Here is a 20,346-nt window from a genome sequence, read left to right as displayed (position 1 = left end):
ATGGCCCAGTAGCCCTCATGGAGACGTGGCTCCGGAGGGACCCTTGCAGAGCCCACCCAGAACCCAGGGCTTCCCACCAGCCCCAGTCTGTGCCCGCTGACCGTCCTCCCAGTCTGTCCCATGAGCCCCACCTCACCAGAGGACTTGGGCTGCTTGAAAGAGGAGCACCCTGTGTTGCATGGCAGGGTCCGCCTGAATCAGAGCTCTCTGACGGGTCCCCCCGGAGTGCCAAGAGCAGGTATGTTACCGGCAGGGCTGCTGCTCCGAGCTCTGAGAGCCCTGGGCACGGCAGCCCCACTCAGAGAGCTGCAAACACAGGCAGCCACGGTCCCTGGGATGGTGGGGACGAGGCACTGGCAAGTGCCCGAGGCCAAGCCGGCTTGGCAGTCTGGCTACAGGCACCTGGCACAGGTTCCGGACACAGACGGGCTTAGCCAGAGCCCATGACCAAAGGGCACTGTCCTTACCCTGCATGGCACCCCAGCACCCGCTGTGGCTTGGCTCAGTCTCCTGGAGATCCTGCAGAGCTGAGCCCGGCTCTCTGAGCACCAGGGACCAGGCTGCACCAGGGAGAAGCAGGCAGTGAAACCAGACACACTCGTCTGGCAGCTCCTGCCCCTCCTGCGCCACAGGAACAAAAAGCAAAGGGGAAGTGCTGGCCCCGTTCATGTGCTGATTGCCCGAGGCTCAGCCCAGCCTGGGCCTGCACTTATGGCCTGCCTTGGGCTGGCTGCATGCCGCTTACTCGGGGCTCCCAGATCCAAGCCCCCTGCTGCCTGGGGCTACCCTTGCTCTGGAGCGCCTTGTTCCCACCCCCCTGCAGTGCCATGGGGCTCTCATGAGGCAGGCCCCAGAAAAAAATGTCATTGTCAGGTTTGTTCTTTGCTTTCCAGTGTTTGAGACCCGGCCGCCACCTGGTTCTGCAGCCACCAGGGCCAGACACGGGCTCTCTTTCCCACGGGGAAGGTGAGATTCTCAGGGAACTACAGCTTGGAGCTGGGGTTTTGAGACAAACACCCCATAGAGAGAGACCTGTGATCACAGCAAGAGAGTGGGCAGCACTAAGGTCGCTTGCTGCTCCTGACACTGCTGGCTGGCTCTGAGCAAGGGCCCAGCACTCATGGCCACGCTGAGGTAACCCATGCCCCGTGGACATGGTCAGCCAGTGCCACCTTCCCTGGGCGTAGCAGTGCTCCAGGCCGGTCCTGGATGAGACATTGCTTGGAAAAGGGCAGAGCTTGCCCCTTAGCAGCCTGCAGGCGCTAAGAAATCATCTCTTCTTGGGGCACACAGCTGGACGAGTCTGCTGGGAGCCCCCTGTATCAAAGCAAAGGTCTGACTCTGTCCCTTCCAGAGACCCGCCCAGAATGTAAATCGCCTCCTCAGAGCCCCCGCCTGGAACCGCCCCCACACAGGGACCTGGAGCCTAGAAAGAGCAGGACAGCTGGGGAAGATGCCAAAGGAAGCACCAGCGTGAACCTGCTGCTCCAGCACTGAGACCTGTATCATGGAGGAAGGGCCCGATCCTGCCCCTCCACCCCTGTGGAAGGCCATGGGAGTGAAAGGGGCTCAGACACCAACAGGATCAAGACCCAGCAGTAAAAGGCCCTGGGGATGGGGCAAGCGGGTGGAAGTGAGCCAGGGAGGGTGAGTGCGACCTGACTGAGAGACCCTCCGGACAACCAAAACCTCATTTAAAAAGCCTCACACAGTCTCATCTGGGGCCACCCCAATTGCCCAGTTTGGGTCATATTTGGCTGCCACTGTCCAGCCTCCAATGGGTAGGATGCCACACTAGCCCTCTTCTGCCAGCTGGGGCGGAGCAGGAGGTTGAGCACCCTCGGGCCTGGAGGAAGCCAGTGCCTGTGACTGCACTAGAGGCTGGTCCAAATTTGCCAGGTCTCAGAGCAGCTCATCAGACCGTGTTTAATGTGGCTCCTGCCCAGCTCCACTAGATTTTCTCTTTTCCCAACCAGGGCAGTTATCACCACCTTCAATATCGTCTAGCATCCTGTCCACCGGGGCTCTCTTGATACAAGGGCTCTGCAGCCAAAGGCAAAGGGAGGATGAGCTGTTGTCCCAATGAAAGCTTTAATTCATACTTGACATTTCAAAGGCTTTCACTGACCTTCCTTCTTTTTCCTGACCACATGAGGACAGGTGTGTGCGGGGGGGGCACTGTCTGCTATGTCACGTGCCTCCATCACGCACCCCTGGGTCCTACACCACGTATTACAATCAGGATAGGACAATACACAGGTGTACATCTACACATACACATGTCTACACACGTACACATGCATCCTTCTGTCTGAGGTGCTATGTCTTTTCACAGCTGTTTCACAAGGACTCCAGGGAGCACGTGTGTGAACAGCCTCGTCTTCCACATGGCTCCTGGGTGCTCCAGCCCAGGCAATGCTGAAGAGCCCTGGCTAGACCCAGGGGTTCCCTGCTGCTCTCCTGCTCTCTCTTTGGGTAGCAGGGGGCAGAGGTGAAGCAGAGGCTGGGCCATAAGGTGTCCTGCTCTCAGAGGAGGACAAACAACCACCTGCGAGAGGCGAGTCTCCCAGGGAAGTTTGTGGATTTACTCCTTTGCTTCACAAAGCCAAGAACAAGATAGTTCTGAAACAAATGCCCAGCAGCAGCAATTCCCTCAGTCCGGACGCTCTCCGCCCTGGGGAAATCATTAACCTCTCCCTGCAGAGCTAACGAACCAGCCGCTAAGTGCTCTTTCCACCCACAGATCCAGTTTGTATAGATTATCACACACCATCAAATTTCACATGCAACGATAAAACTTCTGCCAGTACTGGGCAATGCCACAGGGGGCCCTGGGCACTGCACAGACAGCAGCCTCTGTCCTAGAACAATCAGGTCTTCTAGCAACTTTGGGACCCTTTCCTGCACCCCACATGCCAGACTCAGTGCACCATTGAGACATCTTGCAGTCAAGGGACCCAGAGCCCCCAGAGATCCCTACACTGCGGGAAGCTTGGGGAATTCCAGAATGGCACCAAGCTTTACAAGTCCCCAGCTGGTTCTAGAATGGCTGCCCCCTTAGTGGGAGATTGCAGTGATACATCAACACCTGGAAACAGGTGCCACGGGATGGACCAATCCTGAACAGGACATCTGTTCTTAGAGCCCAGCCCTTTCCTGGAAGTCATAAGGTCTGGTTTTCAGAGGGACTCTGGGAAGCAAAGTGTTTCTAGGCATAATCGAGAGATCCTCAACTGCCTAGCCTGGGTTCCCCCTAAAGGACATCTAGAGCTTGCCAGTCATAGAAGTTTTTATTACCTTTTGAAACTTAAGATTGCAACTCATTTGTGTACCTTTGTTTACTTGCTTTAACCTTGTAAATAACACTCTGGTTTCCTTTTCCTATTCATACATCTTTAGATAGTTTATTACAGGATTGGCTACAAACCTTGTCTTTGATGTGAGATCTAAGGTACAATTGACCCGGGGTAAGTGACTGGTCCTTTGGCACTGGGAGTAACCTGAATATAGCTGTGATTGGTGGTGTAAGGGCCCATCTATCACAAAGCAGGCTCACCTGGCTGGTGTGACAGATCAGGGTATCCAAGGGGACTGTCTGTGACCCCACGTTCGGCTGTTATGGTGCCTGGGGAGTTTACACATGATAATTGGTTGGAACTCACAGCCGGGGCGGTCTGTGACCTGGTTCCTGCCAGTTTGCTCTGAGGTTGGTGCTCACGCTTCTGAGTCACTGCAGAATTGCCCCATGCAAGAAGTCAGCCAAAGGCATTGCTTGTGTGTGCAAGGAAGGGCAGTCAGTAATAGACTGGCCTGACACCTCTGGAGCCTGAAATCCTCTCTTTATCCAGAGCAGGTACACTGCCAGCCTGCCTCTCCCCAGACCAGGGCAGTCTGGTTCTCCAATGAGAGGGGAAATGAGCAGACACACCCACCCACTCCTTGGCCTCTCTGTTGCAGCTCGCAAACATGGGATGTGCCTACAGTGCAGCATGTGTAGACACAACTAGGGTAAAGTCAGCTCCAGTAACAATCACAGGGAAGCTGCAGTATCATGGGCAGCTGTATGGGCTAGCCCCTCCCACCCGGGGTCCTGGGTACATGTTTCAGTGGCCTGTGCTGCTGCTGTGGCTTCACTACTATTTCAGAGTAGCAGCCGTGTTAGTCTGTATTCGCAAAAGGAAAGGAGGACTTGTGGCACCTTAGAGACTAACCAATTTATTTGGGCATAAGCTTTCGTGAGCTACAGCTCACTTCATCGGATGCATACTGTGGAAAGCGTAGAAGATCTTTTTATACACACAAAGCATGAAAAAATACCTCCCCCCACCCCACTCTCCTGCTGGCAATAGCTTATCTAAAGTGATCACTCTCCTTACAATGTGTATGATAATCAAGGTGGGCCATTTCCAGCACAAATCCAGGGTTTAACAAGAACGTCTGGGGGGGAAGGGGGGTAGGAAAAAACAAGGGGAAATAGGCTACCTTGCATAATGACTTAGCCACTCCCAGTCTCTATTCAAGCCTAAGTTAATTGTATCCAATTGGCAAATGAATTCCAATTCAACAGTCTCTCGCTGGAGTCACTACTATTGTTGCTCACACTAGTCTGATCACAACGAGCTGGGGTCTGTCTACACATACTGCAGTCACACCTCTGACTGCAGTGTAGACAAGCCCGGAGAGTCAGTTGTGCTGGTGTTCTCTGGAACCCCCCGGACCCAGGCCCCCAGACAACTGTCATAACATTCGGATTTTGAATAGTACAGATCTGGAGTCAAACCAGAGACCTAGAGCTAAAATGCTCCGTATCTCAGTTTCAGGAGCCATTTCACACCCCCAGGACAATTTCTTGTACAAATGTTGGATGTTTCCAAACTTGCAGTGTGTCTCATCCTACCCAGTGTGCCCAGCAATCACGCTAGCATACTGATATCACACTCCTTAGTATTATCATCTCGTGAAATAATGATGGGAAAACTTACACAGGCGACTTGCCCTAGTGCTCCCTGATTCGCAGCAATCCCTGTGGCAGTCTCTTCTCGTGCCTGAAGGCTGCCTATCAGATCAATCTTTACATTTAATATTGTTGGATGCCCGCATCAGATAAGGGCTAACAGGAAATGAACAAGCTCCTTTAAGACGAGAAACATGTTTGGATTAAATTAAATCTCTGTGCAGATTCAATCAGAGGGTCTGCTGTGAGCAGGACATGAACAGACACCCCTCTCCAGAGCCACACGGCAGGTTTTCCATCTCAAGCCGGAACCATCAGCAAGACTGTTAAGTCCCAACTCCAGCCACAGTGTTCACTGTAGAGTAGGATGTCAGCACCCGAGGAGAGGCCTGCTGGAACGTAACCAGTCTGTGAGAGCAAGAGCAGGGCAGAGAATGGCTCAGAGATAGCAGAGATCTCTGGAGGAGGGGCAGCCCTGAGCTCACCTGGCTCTGTGTGCACCAAACTGAAAGGAAACTTTATTGGCTCCAAATGAAACACCCAGGGGCCTAGGCAGCTCAGGGGACTCCTGAAAAGAACATATGCAGAATTTCTCTCTGGTCACTGGGCTCAAATCAGCAGACTACGAGTAGCTGAAAGTAAGCCCTGTCTGTCGGGTGCCTGTGTGAAATTCAGAGATTCTGAGGCCAGAGGGGCCAATGTGATCATCTAGTCTCACCCACTGTGTAACACAGGCCAGAGAATTGCCCCCAAACAATTCCTAGAGCAGAGCTTTTAGAAAAAAATCCAGTCTTGATTTCAGAATTGTCAGTGATGGAGAATCCACCTTAGTCCTTAGTAAATTGATCCAGTGGTTAATTACTCTCATTGTTAAAAATGTATGCCTTAGTTCCAATCTGAATTTATCTAGCTTCAGCGTTCAGCCATTGGCTCGTGTTGGACATTTCTCTGCTAGATTGAAGAGCCCGTTATGAAATATTTGTTCCCCATGTAGGTACTTATAGACTGTGATCAAATCACCCCTTAACCTTCAGGCGGGAATAATAGCTCAGAGGTAGGAGGGATAGCTCAGTGGTTTGAGCATTGGCCTGCTAAACCCAGGGTTGTGAGTTCAATTCTTGAGGGGGCCATTTAGGGATCTGGAGCAAAAATTGGGGATTGGCCCTGCTTTGAGCAGAGGGTTGGACTAGATGATCTTCTGAGGTCCCTTCCAACCCTGATAGTCTATGTTTCTCTTTGTTAAGCTAAATAGATTGAGCGCCTTGAGGCCACGTCTACACTACCCACCGGATTGGCGGGTAGTGATCGATCCATGATCACTCTGCCGTAGACTCTGGAACTCCACCACAGCGAGAGGCGGAAGGGGAGTCGACAGGGGAGCGGCGGCCGTCGATCCCGTGTCGCGAGGATGTGAAGTAACTGATTCTAAGTGGATATAAGATACGTCGACTTCAGCTACGCTATTCTCATTGCTGAAGTTGCGTACCTTAGATCGATTCCCCACCCCCAGTGTAGACCAGGCCTGAGTCTCTCTCTATAAGGCAGGTTTTCTAATCCTTTCATCACTCTCATGGTTCTTCTCTGAACCCTCTCCAATATTTCACTATCCTTCTCGAACTGTGGACACCAGAACTGGACACAGATTCCGCCAGTGGTCAAAAAACCCCTTGACTCCTACTCAAGATTCCCCTGTTTGTGCATCCCAGGATTGCATTAGCCCTTTTGGACACAGCATCGAACTGGAAGATGATTATTCACCTCAATCCCCAAATCTTTTTCAGAGTCACTGCTTCCCAGCAGAGTCCCCTATTCGCTGACATCATTTGTTCCTAGATGGATACATTTGCATTTAGCTGCATTACAATGCATATTGTTTGCTTGCATGCAGTTTGCCAAGTGATCCAGATTGCTTGGTATCAGTCACCTGTTCTCTTCATTACCATGCCCCCAATTTTTGTGTCATCTGCAGACTTTATCAGTGATGATTTTATGTTGTATTCCAGGTCATTTATAACAGTGGCTCTCAGCCTGGGGGTACACACAGGTCTTCCAGGGGGTACATCAACTCATCTAGATATTTGCCTGGTTTTACAACAGGCTACATAAAAAGTACTAGCGAAGTCAGTACAAACTAAAATTTCATACAATGACTTGTTTATACTGTTCTATGTACTATACACTGAAATGTAAATATGATATTTATATTCCAATTGATTTATTTTATAATTATTTGGTAAAAATGAGAAAGTCAGCAATGTTTCAGTAATAGTATGGCTGTGACACTTTTGTATTTTTATGTCTGAGTAGTTTTTAAGTGAGGTGAAACTTGGGGTATGCGAGACAAATCAGCCTTCTGAAAGGGGGACAGTAGTCTGGAAAGGCTGAGAGCCACTGATTATAAATATGTTAAATAGCGTGGGGCCAGGAACTGATACCTGCAGGACCACACTAGAAACATCCCCACTCAATGACGATTCCCTGTTTATAACGATATTTTGAGACCCATTCGTTAGCCGATTTGTAATTCATTTAAGAACATAAGAATGGTCCTACTGGGTCAGACCAAGGGTCCATCTAGCCCAGTATCCTGTCTTCTGACTGTGGCCAGTGCCTGGTGCCCCAGAGGGAATGAAGAGAAGAAGGAATCATCAAGTGATCCACTAGGTTAATTTTATATCATTCTAATCATGTCATGTGGTACCAAGTCAAGTGCCTTACAGGAGTGTCAATTACATCCACACTATTACTTTTATCAACCAAACTTGTAAGCTCATAGAAAAAAAAGGATGACAAGTTAGTTTGACATGATCTATTTTCCATAAATCATGTTGATTGGCATTAATTATATTACCCTCTGCAAATGAGTGGCCTCCTCTCAGGCGCTCCCTTGTGGCAGCCCTGCAAGTGGCCCTCACCTGTTTCCCTCTTGGGTTCCCAGAAAGTCCATACGAGCTTATTCTCTAGTTCATCAACAATTTATTAACCAAAATACAGTACAAAAGTCCCAAACCAGCTGTCCCACAACAGTCCATATCAACCTGTGCAAATCAGCTTTAAAACCTGGGCTTCATTCCCACCACTCTAGTGTCTTCCGCCAGACCTGGACTCTTTAACAGTCATCCTCTGACCTTCCAGAACAGAACAGCCACCCCAGGCTTTCCTTCCAGGGCACAGCCCTGCTCTTCCCAGCTGGAGCTTCCACAACCTCTCTGCAGGGAGCCTCTCATGGGTCCTCTAGGACCCAGCTCTCTGGCAAAGAGATGCCAGTGGGTCAGCCCTCTCCAGCCCTCCGGCCCTGGCTCTCTGGCCTGGGGACTCCAGCCAGCACCCCCTTGCTGCTCTCCTGCATTCAGCCCTCTCCCAGGAAACGTCTTCTCTCTGTGTCAGTTCTCATCTCCTGCTCTTCCTGACAGAATCACTGCATCTCACCTGGCCTCCGCTGGTCCCCCATGAGCTGCCCCACCCTCGTCACTGGCTCCGCTGGCAGCACCTGGACTGGAACAGGACAGCTGAGCCCAGTTTTCTCTAGTGGGCCAACTACCCTGTTATCCTCCTTTAATTCTTTATGAATCAAGTCCTGCATCAGTCACTCCATGTATCTTGCCCGGGATTGATGTCAGACTGACAGGCCTATAACTACCCGGGTTATCCCATTTACCCTTTTAAATATTGGCAAGACATTTGCTTTCTTCCCGTCCTCTGGCACTTCCCAGGGTTTCAAGGCTTATCGAAAATCCACAGTACAAATTTGGGTGCAAGTTATCCAGAGCTGTGATTTAAAGGGAAGGGCTTGCCATCCAAACCTGCATCTCATCTCTGGGCAGGAGAGTGCCCCTGCCAGGCCCAGGGCTGCATCAGCAGGGGCAGGGGGAAAGGGAGACAGCAAAGGGGATATGACAAGGACTTCTACTGCAGAAACCTGCCGGAGCTACGCCGGCCAACAGCAGCACCTGGAACACCTCTTCCCAGGCCAAAGGGGCACCTGGCCCCCACCAAACTCTGCAATAAATTCCAACAGGAGAGGTCTCCCCCACTCCCTCTGCTCATTCTGTACACTGATCATTGACCCTGGGATTGTGACTGGGACAGCACAGCCCAGAACATGGCGGGCCAGCATGAGTGGGGTTGATCGTGTGCTGTGTCCATAGCCCGGCTAGCGGGGGCAGCCAGGACAGGATGCTGAGAGGGATGTTGAGCGTCTCAGCTCCCTCCAGCTGCTCACCTGGAGGGGACTGCCATCCAGGCACTGGATTCCACTGGGATGGGTTGTCCCTGTGCAGGGCCAGACTGGGAGACTCACCTGTGCAGAGGCCAGCATCAGGCGCTGGCCCCATTCCAGGGGGATCTCACAGCAACTCTCTGCTTAACTATTGAATCTAGGCAGCACTGAACCTATTGAACTGGTGAAGAACAATAAATGTACCAGCAACACCAGCCTGTGCTGTAGAATCAGAGACAGCAGGATTGTCCAATCGGCTTGGGGAGCTTTCCTGGTGCATGTATAAACGAGGACACTGGGTGCCATTGTAACCGTCTGGATCTTGAAAAGCAAACAAAACCAAAAGCCAGCCTTGCTTGAAATGTCTCCGAGCCCTGGAAGGAGACAAAGGCCTTTGCAGAAGGAAATGATCCTATGTCAGCAGCCTGGAATAATCCCATTACCCCATTACTGTCATCCCCAATTGATAGCTCTGGATAAACCAAGTCTTAATAGGGTTTCACACAGCCCTCACTGCTGCAGTGACCACACCATATGTCCATAAAAGGACCAGGCTCCGCACGCTCTGGAAATGAACTGTAAACAAGCTTGTTTGTTCAACTCTGGAATAATATCCTTTCCCGTAGCGATGGCATCTTGGAGACGGCAGCAGTCAAACAGCAACAACAGACCTTCCCTGAGCAGCCAGCCTGCCAGAGCTTCCCAGGCCTCTGCGAGACCGTCACTGGTAGTCAGATCTCAAGCTGGGAGGGGGGGTGGGCAGTGTGCATGGCCATGTGCCTGTGTCAGGGAGAGGGACAGAGTGTGCGAAAGCTGCAACGGTTTATGACACAAGCCCTTGTTGCCTGCACTCCACTCCTCACCTCCTGGAAAGAGGAGCTTGCCTGGGATTTCCCTGTGTAGATCCAGGGGGCTGGCTGTATGCTCATCAACCTAAGACAGACCATGACAGCCAGAGCCATGCAGAGAACAGGCACCGAGCTTCTGCTTAGCTCTGCCGCCTTCCTGCACGGCCACCCGCCTGTCCTGCCATGCCAGGGGCACCATACAAATGCTGTCCCACTCGGGGGGGAAGGGGGGAGATTTGCTGATGTAATTAAATAATGCGAAGAACTAGATTAAAACCAGTGAGATCGAGTCACTTGCGTGCTCGGCTGCCTTGAAACGTGCTCCCTGCCAGGTCAGTGCGCTAACTATAGCAACCTCGCCTTTCGCTGCTCGCAGGCCAGGCATGGCACTGCTCAGCTCACCCCGCTGTGAGCCCAGGGGCTCAGAGGGGCCATGCCTCTCAGTCACTTCCTTTCCTTGTTGCTTTTGCCATGTTACTCTTCAGTAGCCATGGCATCTGGTTTTAATCCGTGAACTATCTCGGCCTCTCACCTGGCACACGTGCCCGGAGAGCAGCCAGGCTCCAAGCCCTGTGGCCTGGGTGCCCATCACCTGCGCTCTCACAGCACTGAACCATCTGGTGAGACGATCACAAGGGCAGCGTATTCCAGACTAGACAGGATTGTGACACAGAGTCCATGCCTCTCTCATCTCCCAAAACTGCAACCCCCTTGCTGCTCAGGAGATGGAGTGTCCCAGACAGCCTTGAAAACAAGCAACTGGGGGCAGGTAGCCTCCATGAACTGGGTAACCTTCTCGGAGAATCACAGAACGGGATTGCATGGAACCTGATGCATATGCCCAGAGTTCACAGGGCACGCAGGGCTGTCAGGAGTTGGAAACCCCAAAGCAGAGGAATTCACCCAAGCAGGCAAGACTGTGCCAGCCTTCTGAAAGTGTCAGGACACATCAGAGCAGGGTACAAACACCCTCCCAGCACCAAGCAGAGCGGAGCAGAGAGGCAGCTCTAACTGCATGCAGCATGTTCCTAGCAATCAGAGAAACACACTAAGAGGAAGAGATCTCCTCATGCGCAGTCACCTACAGTCACAGCCCTGAGCCCGCCCTCCCCAACCGCTGGCTTCATACACACCACCAAGAAAATGGATTATTGGCCCCAGCTCCATTTTTCCTTGTCCAACTCCTCCACCCTCCCCTTCTCTCCCAGCTGAGATTAATAAAGCGCACACACAACTGAATGCATCACGAAAGCTTCTGCTCAAATAAATTGGTTAGTCTCTAAGGTGCCACAAGTCCTCCTTTTCTTTTTGCGAATACAGACGAACACGGCTGCTACTCTGAAACCCACAACTCTGTGTTCAAGGGGAGTTTGCTGAAGTGGTCAGTTTAAAGCTGGCTGCTAGATCACACACACGTTTGATAAATGGCTGCAAAAGCAGCGAACCCGCCAGCACTCCTTCCTGAGCAGCTTCACATTCCAGCAGAAAGCGCATTGTCTGCAGCTCACATTGTAAATGGTTACTTTTGCCAGAGGATGGTTTCTCCAAAGGGCCCTGCTAGAACAGCCCAGCACTTGAGGGGAAACTGCAAACAGCCACACTTCCTACAAACCCCAGCTCATTTCTCCCTTTAATGCTATCACTTTTCTTTTTTAATCCTGTGAAAGAAGATACCATTCGGCATCACTTTGTGAGGTGACAAAGCAACAGTGAAACAGAACAGATTCCCCCATCAGAGACCAAAAGCAGAACTGGAGCAGGGAGTCCTGACACCTTTTGATTTAAAATGACATTCCTGCTCCAAACTCTGGGTACATGCTGCCTCTCTGGACACTTCAAGCCCCAGCCAGTTTGCAGCAGATCAAAGGCACAAACCACACACCACAAAACTTTCAGTGAAACACATACCAAATCTGTTCTCTCAGCAAGGAGCTGAATCCCAGTTAGCAGCAGCCACGTCTACCTGCAACAATACCCAACCTGCAGCTCCGCCCGCTGCATGAGAACTAGCAGCGCCTGTGCCCTATATATGTCCACATCAGAGCTTCAGTGGGCCACATCAGAGCTTCGGTGGGATGCTAGCGCAGCAGCCAGCCTCTGCTTCTGCAGTTATTAATGTCCATGTCAAATGCTTGCTGAAGACGCACCAGCCTCTCCCCAGACAGCGCGCTCCTTTGTGCCCATTGTTCTATTGAGGGCTCTGCTGGAGTTCCCCAGAGACACCATTACCTGCTGAGAAAAGGGAGGTGGATGACCACGGTGCCACTAGGCAAATCTGTAGATCATATTTAAACTCCTTGCATCAGCTTTTCCAGCTTGTTCTGTCCTCAGGCGACACTAAGCAAGAGACCAGTTTTAGTGCTTTCTGCAAATAGAAACTCTGCCGCTATGTTTCCAGACTACTTTCTACTGGAAAATGTGTGGAGTCTCTCAGACAGAAGGCCCTTGACCCCAGCAGTCCCTGCACTGTGCGCCTGCCGCCCCGCTCACAATTCCTCACTCTAGGCCCCCTCGAGCCAGCACCGTTCCCAAGGGAATCAACAAGCTACAAAGGGAGAAGAAAGCTGCAGTGCCCAGCATGTTCGCATTTGCTATGGTTTAACGTGCCCCAGCTGCCAAACAAGGTGCCTGTTTCCCTTCTGCTGGCAGAGCCCAGTCCCCTTCTACTCCACACCCCTGTGCACACGCCCAGGTGCTCACACACGCGCACGCCCACAAAATGCTGCTAGAACTGCCGCTCTGAGCCGCCCCGGTCCCAGAGCACGGGCATGGGGTGTGGCACTGGTGCTGTGCATCAGCACAAAGGAGCGCGCCGTCTGGGGAGGGGCTGCTGCGTCTTCAGCTAGCACCTTGCCAACTCCTCCTCCATAGCCTGCTGCATTACAGTTATTTCTGGCTGGCTTTGCTCTGCCTCTGGCTGGCTGGGCAGGCAGAGAAAGCACCAGAGCCCAGCACATCTCAAACCAGGCGGAAGCAGGGGGTGGCAGCTAGCTGAGCAGAGCCCTCACTCTGATGAACTGCCCTCCCCCTAGCCTGCTGATAACTGTTAACAGCAAGGCCAGATTCCAAATGCCTCTGCTAAATCCACTTCCCCTGGTATTATGTTGTATTGACTTGGATAGGCACATTGCCCTACAGGCTGTGGACTGACACCTCAGCTATCAACAGGCCACTCCACTTCCGCTGTTTACCCAGCACTCTGCACAAGAGCCACCATTCCCATTAGCTCCTTGCTCCTCCCTGGCTGCGCTGATTACACAATGCGCTCAGCTATCATTCAGCCCGACCTGAATGTAAACACATTTCCAGCCTTGGAAAGGGGCAGAGTTGGGCATGCTTGAGACTCAGCTCAGTACACAGCCATCAGCCTGTACATATAACCACCCCCGCAAGAGAGACAGCGGGGACGGTCCATGCTGTGGCATGGCAGAGCAGGGCATGAAATGCCTCATTGCCAAGCCTGGTCCAGCACCTAACATGGAGCTCTGGCTTCCTCTTGTCACCAACAGAAAATCTCACTAGCTCTGGTGTCTGCCAGCCAGTGCAAAGTGCCCCGTACACACATTCACACACGCTCCCTGATGTCAATGGGTCAGAGGCAGAATCTGGCCCCAGGGAGGGGCACCTTGAGCTGTACATGGGTCCTGCATGGTGCGGCCACTGAGGCCCCAAGCGAGTTTGAAGTCTCGCTGCCGCCAGTGGGAGCTGCTCCCCTTCACCCTGGAGAGCTGGCCATGACAACTGCCCCAGGTTCCTTGCAATCCATGGGCAGGGGAACCCATGACCAAGCTCAGGGCTGTGCTGCAGTGTCCACAGCAAGATACTCTGGTCACAGACACTCATTTCAGGAGCATTTCTAGTGACAGCCCATAGAGAACTGCATTCTGAGACCACCTTCCACCCCCCTCCCCCAACACACACACACATTCCATGCGGCGTCCAAGGCCGCTGCACTATCCCTACTACTGCACCCCGGGGGAGAATACAGGTAATCCCAGCCACACATACACTGACCTGCGAGAGGCACGGTTGGTGTATGTGTTTGTGAAATGGAAAGGACTGTTCTTCCATAGAATATCAGGGCTGGAAGAGACCTCAGGAGGTCATCTAGTCCAACCCCCTGCTCAAAGCAGGACCAATACCCACTAAATCATCCCAGCCAGGGATTTGTCAAGCCAGGCCTTAAAAACCTCTAAGGATGGAGATTCCACCACCTCCCTAGGTAACGCATTCCAGTGTTTCACCACCCTCCCAGTGAAATAGTTTTTCCTAATATCCAAACTAGATCTCCCCCACTGCAACTTGAGACCATTGCTCCTTGTTCTGTCATCTGCCACCATTGAGAACAGCCGAGCTCCATCCTCTTTGGGATCCCCCTTCAGGTAGTTGAAGGCTGCTATCAAATCCCCCTTTACTTTTCTCTTCTGCAGACTAAATAACCCCAGTTCCCTCAGCCTCTCTCGTAAGTCATGTGCCCCAGCCCCTAATCATTTTCATTGCCCTCCGCTGGACTCTCTCCAATTTGTCCACATCCCTTCTGTAGTGGGGGGGACCTAAACTGGATGCAATACTCCAGGTGAGGCCTCACCAGTGCTGAACAGAGGGGAATAATCACTTTCCTCGATCTGCTGGCAAAGCTACTATTAATAGAGCCCAATATACTGTTGGCCTTTTTGGCAACGAGGGGCCACTGCTGACTCATATCCAGCTTCTCATCCACTGTAATCCCCAGGTCCTTTTCTGCAGAACTGCTGCTTAGCCAGTCGGTCCCCAGCCTGTAGCGGTGCATGGGATTCTTCCCCTTTAAAGGTTCTTTTCCCCTGTATTTATAAAGTTTCATTCAGTTATAAATATGTCTGTTTACCTGGGTTTGGAATAAAAGTCTATTTATGGAAACTTAATTCATCTTTATTTGTTCACAACATATGCTGGCTGGGGTTGACAGTCACAGATAACAGCAATAAGTGCATTTGCAATGTTATATTACTACACACAGAGTACTCATTATAAGGTTCATACTGGGGTGCAAAGAACAATGCCAGGCATAGCATGCTACAGCAACACACATTACTGTGGCTCACTATTAAAATGATAAAGAGTCCGGTGGCACCTTAAAGACTAACAGATTTATTTTTCAGATGTTGCATCTGAAGAAGTGGTTTTTTTTACCCATGAAAGCTTATGCCTAAATAAATCTGTTAGTCTTTAAGGTGCCACCGGACTCCTTGTCGTTTTTGTGGATACAGACTAACACAGCTACCCCCTGATACTTGACACTATTAAAATGGTCTTTCAAAGCCTCCCTGAGCCATATTGCTCCCTGTCAAGCTCTTCTTATAGCCCTGCTATCTGGCTGCTCAAAATCAGCAGCCAGCTGTTCCACTTCCACCCTCCACCCCAGCGGAAATGCCTCCCCCTTTGCTTCACAGATATTATGAGGCACACAACAGGCAGCTATAACCATTGGGATATTTTTTTCACCGAGGTCTAATCTTGTGAGTAGACAGCGCCAGTGACCTTTCAAAAGGCAAAAGCACATTCAACCGTCATTTTGCACCTGCTCACCCTGTATTTGAAGCTCTCCTTTCTGCTGTCAAGGTGGCAGTGTAGGGCTTTGTGAGCCACGGGAGTAAGGAGTAGGCTAGGTCTCCCAGGATCAGTTTTGGCATTTCAACATCTCCAATGGTAATCCTCTGGTCTGGAAAGAAAGTCCCTGCTTGCAGCTTTCTGAACAGGCCTGTATTCTCAAAGATGCATGCGTCACACACCTTCCCTGACCATCCCATGTTGATGTCAGTAAAATATCCCTGGTGATCCACCAGTGCTTGCATTACCACAGAGAAGTGGCCCTTTCTGTTGATGTACTCTCTGGCGAGGTGGTCTGGTGCCAAAATAGAGCTGTGTGTGACGTCTATTCCCCCACTGCTGCAAAACCATCCATTATGCCCTGCACTTTGCCCAGACTCACAGTCCTTCGTAGCAGGACGCTATTAATAACCCTGCACACTTGTATCACAGCAAGCCTCACGGTGGATTTCCCAACTCCAAATTGATTCCCGACTGATTGGTAGCAATCTCGTATTGCAAGCTTCCAACTTGTGATCACCACTCGCTTCTCCACTGTCAGTACGGCTCTCATTTTGGTGTCACCGTGCCAGAGGGCTGGGGCAAGCTCTGCACATACATGTGTGCAGAAATGTGGCCTTGCACATCTAAAAGTTCTGCAGCCATTGCTTGTCATCCCAAACCTGCATATTGATATGATCCCACCAGTCGGTGCTGGTTTCTCGGGCCTAAAGCCAGCGCTCCACCGTCTGCAGCTGCTCCATGGATGCCAACAGCAACCTTGAATTGTTTCTTTCTGTGTCCTACAGCAAGCTAGCCTTCAAGGAATTGTCAAGTTCCCCGCAGCTCCTCTCGTGGCTCTGCAAATACTGCAGGATCAGGTGCCTCATGCTCGCAACACTCATCACAACAGGGCACAGCTGTGCAGGATCCAGGCTTCACACAGAGATGGGGGTTTGCAGGGCTTTTGAAATGGGGCGCAAAACATTATAGGATGCAAATAAAATTATGGGATGGAGAAAACTTCATCAAGGGATGTTGAAACCATGTTCCCAGTCACCCCTGCGAAACTCGTTTGCCCCCAGGATAGGGTGACCAGATATCCCGATTTTATAGGGACAGCCCCGATTTTTGGGTCTTTTTCTTATATAGGCTCCTATTACCCCCCACCCCCGTCCCGATTTTTCACACTTGCTGTCTGGTCACCCTACCCCAAGAGGCACTGCAAACCCTTCCCAAACACTGCTAGCTGATGGCAAGTTATACAGTGGGATAGCTGCCACGGTGCACTGCTCTCTGCATTGATGCAAGCCCTGGTAGTGAGGACACGGACACTGCTGACAGAAGGGAGTGTAGTGTGGACATGCAGTGGCTGTATGTCGATGTAACTCAGGTCAACTTAATTTTGTCATGTAGACTTGGGCTGTGTAAATCACCAGACAGGAGAGGGACGTGAAGCACTGAGCTCCAACAGAAGAGGTTACGTTCTGCCTGACAAGGAAGGCCTATTGATGCCAGGCGGACTAGAGTGAAACGTCAAGGAGGACAAAAGACTTTGTTGTTTACTTCTAACCCCCCCAAAAAAGATGAGTCTTGCAAGTGTATTCCTCCCATCAGCTGAGTTTGCAGCTCAAAGCATAAAGGGGAAAGGGAATAAAAACCCCTAACAGGAGGCAACTGGTTCTTATTGCTGCTTGGACTCTTTGGGGGGCTAGGTTTCTATGCATAAGCAAAGGATCCCAAGTGCTTAACCTGGGTTAGCTCTAAAGGACATCTAGAGCTTGCTTATTATAGAAACTTCTATTACCTTTTGAAACTGCAGATTGTAACTCATTTGTACACGTACATTTACCTGCTTTAACCTCATAAATAACTCTTTCTCCTTTTCCTATTCATAAATCTGTATGTAGTTTATTACAGGATTGGCTACAAGCCTTGTATTTGGCATGAGATCTAAGGTGAAATTGACTTGGGGTAAGTAACTGGTCCTTTGGCATTGGAAGTAACCTGAATATTGCTGTGATTTGTGGTGTAAGGGACCATCTATCACCTGGGTGGTGCGACAGATCAGAGTGCCCAAAGGGACTGTCTGTGACCCCACGTTTAGGCTGTTATGGTGCCTGAGGAGTTTACACATGATAATTGGTTGGTGAACTCCAAGTATAGAACTCAGTCTGTTTAGGGATTGTGCCCTGGTTCTTAACAGTCTGCCCTGAGGTTGGTGCTCATGCTCTTGAGCCACTGCAGGACAGCTTGACACACTCCCCATGCAGGAGCTGCCTGTAGGCCTGTTAGTCACAACACAGACTAGAGACCTGCCACTAGAAAGCTCATGTGAGCCTAGCCCCTAATCCAGAATCCGTTCCGGCCCCGCTTTTCTCCTCTTGACGCACTTTTGGAGACATTCCTGGGACTTCTGCCAAAGCCAGGCAGCTAGCTACCATCCACAAACCGATTCCTGATCTGGCTAACCTGGCCTGGCTGTGGTGATTGCATTAGGTCTGAAAGCTGGTGCTAGTGAACACAATGACTGGGTGACAAATATCCCTAGCTGCTCTGTGCAGGTGGGAAGGACGGGGTGGAAAAGGGGAACTAGAGAGTGTGTGGCCCTATCATCACTAATCAAACTCAGCTCGCCCCTTGGGGCTGGGGGAGCGTGGAAGTCTCCACGGGAGGAAGAGCAAGGGGTTGATGTTGGGGGGGTGCCGTGACAGGGACATGCTGCTCTCACTGCATGCTGGAGGCTGTAACCTGAGCTGAGCAGGGTACAGGATTCCAAGCTGGCTTTGCTCTTAGGGCATTCAAGGCATGAAGTGGAGCAATTACTATAGCTCTGAGCGTTACAGCCCCTGATCCCAAAGCAAACCCTAGCCCCTTCCAATCTTTGGGTTGTAAATGCCAGAACTGACACTGCATGAGCACTGAATAACAAGTACCTGTTTACATCAGAGTCGTTGCACACCCAAAACTTTCGGTATACTAATAGTGCGTGTGTGTGTGGTAAGTCCCCACATATGCACATATGGAAATACTCACACATGCACACAGGGAAATGCACATAGAGAGAGAAATGCACACACATGCGCACACAGGGAAATGCACGAACAGGGAAATGCGCACATACAGAAATGCATAGAACACCCAGGAACATGCATAAAAACACACACGAATGCACACGTGTGCACACAGAAAAATAAACAAATGTGTACACACACAGCAAAATGCATATATGTATACACACCCAGAGAAATGCACAAACACACACATATGTACACCAAGATATGCATGGACACACATACACACACACAAAGGGAAACACGCATGTGCATACATACAGTGAAGGGCACACGTGCACACACAGGGAAATATATGAGTGTATACACACTGGGAAGTGCACATGCATATACATGTGTGCATAGAGAACTGTAGACATGTGTACGCACAGAGGCACACCTGTGCACATACACACAGGAAATTGAAAAGCATGTGCAGAACCGGGGAAATGCACACATGTGCCCATGCACACACAGAGACTGAGACACAGGAGAGTCTGTCCCTTTCAGGCTGACTACACTAGCCTGTCCACCCAAGCGCCATGTCTGACCACAGGCTCCCACCTTCAGCACCCCGGAGCACACAGAGACTGCCAAGCTCAATTCCCTTAAACACCTTTCAGTCTATGATACTTGGCTGCCAGCACCCCCTCATTGCTCTGCTTGCTCTGCACGCGTGGAGTGTCTGTCACAGGAGCTGCACGAGGCCGGGTGGGAAAGTTGTAGATGTCACAATGTTTAGTAGTGCAGCTTCCATATGCAGGGCAGGATGCTGGGTCAGTGCGTTACAATACAGTGCCATCGGGCAGCGATGCAGCGTCACGCCCCGAGCTTTATTCACAAGGTGCAGGTATGGCACCAGGAGAGCGCTGGGACCACAGCCAGGGCAGAGCGCAGCAAGGGAAAACAAGGACACAACCATCTTGAAGCAGGGCAGAGCTCTCAGTGCAGTATCTCATGGAGCTGTTGTCAAAAGGGACCCCACCCCATCACCACCCAGAATAAGGGGAGCCAACACCAGGCAGAAAGAACAAGGGCAGGGCCCAAAGCTACTGAAAGCCTGGCGCTTGGCATGTGCCCTCAAGCCACGCTCCCAACACATGTCGCCAAGGTGCCTGCTCTTACAGAGCAGAAAGCTCAGGCACATGGAAGTAAAATGTCTGGCCCCGAGGCACACAGGAAATCCGTGAAAGTCAGGTCCCCGACTCCCACCTTGCATGCTACCTGCTACCCACTGCCCTCTGCAGCCCTCCAGTACTCTGAAGTCAAGCCCCACTGGGATCCTGGGGACCCAGTTAGTCTTGCAGAGGAGAGCAGGGCGTCCCCAAGGTTTGCTCATTACTATCCTGTTCCTGTACTGCCTCGTTTCCTCGTCACCTGCCAGAGCGCTGGCAGAGGCGGCAGAGCAAACCCGGCCTGTCCCTGAGCTGGCACTCCTGTGGATTCTGCAGCCCGCTCCAACAGCCCTGTTGGTGGGAAGGGTGTACCACCGGGACACGCCCTGACGGGAACCAAGCATGGGTTCATGCTGAAGTGCTGGATGGCACTAGCAAACACAGCTGCTCACAGCCATACCCTGCCCCAGCCCCTGTTCTGACAGTTTACTACCAGGTTAGATAGAGAGGTGGCTTGTTAGCTTCCCATCCATCAGGCAACTGAGCGGACAACGTCCCACCCTCCTCCTGCTGCTGGGAGTAATCCCCCAGC

The 20,346-nt window shown here is 51.3% G+C and overlaps 1 protein-coding gene across 11 annotated transcripts in view; it reads right to left on the bottom strand.

Annotated features, from left to right (window-relative positions):
* RGS3 (regulator of G protein signaling 3) overlaps nucleotides 1-20,346 on the bottom strand; it is a 239,211-nt gene that overhangs the window by 21,072 nt on the left and 197,793 nt on the right. Inside the window, exon 1 of one of the 11 annotated variants that reach the window (XM_075120462.1) lies at nucleotides 15,587-15,691. The exons of 9 other annotated variants lie outside the window; for them this stretch is intronic. The gene's annotated coding sequence lies outside the window, so the exon portion shown is untranslated. Of the gene's footprint in view, nucleotides 1-11,929; nucleotides 12,010-15,586; nucleotides 15,692-20,346 lie in introns of those variants that run through there. One more of the 11 variants, XM_075120461.1, reaches the window with a different exon arrangement.

The sequence above is a fragment of the Caretta caretta genome, chromosome 16 (genome assembly GCF_965140235.1).
Source record: "Caretta caretta isolate rCarCar2 chromosome 16, rCarCar1.hap1, whole genome shotgun sequence".
Lineage (NCBI taxonomy): Eukaryota > Metazoa > Chordata > Testudines > Cheloniidae > Caretta > Caretta caretta.
Note: the sequence above shows the minus strand (reverse complement) of the source record. Positions and strands in the feature narration are given on the sequence as shown.